The 1,111-nt window shown below is 44.9% G+C and overlaps 1 protein-coding gene across 1 annotated transcript in view; it reads right to left on the reverse strand.

Annotated features, from left to right (window-relative positions):
* Nucleotides 1-1,111, reverse strand: part of LOC119418898 (growth hormone-regulated TBC protein 1-A-like) — a 10,038-nt gene that overhangs the window by 5,981 nt on the left and 2,946 nt on the right. The gene's annotated exons all lie outside the window — the stretch shown is intronic.

The following is a 1,111-nucleotide window of genomic DNA, read 5'->3' on the forward strand; positions in this document are numbered from 1 at the left end:
CCCCCCCCCCATAACGTTCAACAAAGGTTGCATTTCTCTTGACCTTTTCAGCTGCAGCTGTTGAACCAGACGGTGACTGTGAGGTCACTTCTTCTGCAGGACTCCAGAGGAACAGCTCACATCTGAAGCTTTGCAGACTATCTGCTTTACTTGCACTTTGACGTTTTGTTTCCAAAAAACGACGGTAATATCATAATTAAAGGCCACGCATACCTTCAACGAATGCACGTCGCCCAAAACGCTCACGTTTGCTGAACGTTGCTCCATGACTCTTTGTGAACCCTGATCTTTAGAAAGTTCCTCGTTGTTTTCTCTTTTACCTTTTTCTGTTTTGCTCAAAGCACGGTGGCGCAACTGGTAGAGCTGCTGCCTCTCAGCGAGCAGGTCCCTGGTTCAAACCCCGGTCCAGGGGCCTTTCTGGGTGGAGTTTGCATGTTCTCTCCGTGCATGCGTGGGTTTTCTCCGGGTGCTCCGGTTTCCTCCCACAGACCAAAAACATGCATGTTAGTCTGATTGGTAACTCTAAATTGTCCCTAGGGTGTGAGTGAGAGAGTGAATGGTTGTTTGTCTCGTTTGTCTCTATGTGGCCCTGTGATGGACTGGAGACCCATCCAGGGTGTACCCCGCCCCTCACACAGTGATTGCTGGACATGGGCACCGGTGACCCCTGTAACCCAAAATGGAATAAACGGGTAAAGATAATGGATGGATGTTTTGCTCAATATCTGTAAAACTGGCTGAGCCACTTTTTTTCAACATGGCAGCCATCTTGATCTAGGTTGGCTCCAAAGTTTCATCAATCAAATGTAAATGTGCATCCAACGATTAAGTTTCATTAAAACCTGTCTGCTGGTTCATCAGATATTTTACTAACATGACTCACAAATGCACGCTTACAGACACTCACCCTTTTGAATTTGAGCCATAATTATCAAGAACAGTGACTCGAAGAACATGCAGGCATGTTAGTGAAAGAAGCTAAAAACAAAGTAAAAAGTATCCTGATGCATGCTCAATCCAGGAAAGTAAAAAGTACTGTACCATAAGTAAACATTAATGTTCAGTCCAACATTTTTCAGTCAGGTCATCTGGACAGTTTCTTTTTTTGTGC

Source organism: Nematolebias whitei, chromosome 13 (assembly GCF_014905685.2).
Source record: "Nematolebias whitei isolate Nwh7 chromosome 13, NemWhi1, whole genome shotgun sequence".
In the NCBI taxonomy this organism is placed as follows: Eukaryota; Metazoa; Chordata; class Actinopteri; order Cyprinodontiformes; family Rivulidae; genus Nematolebias; species Nematolebias whitei.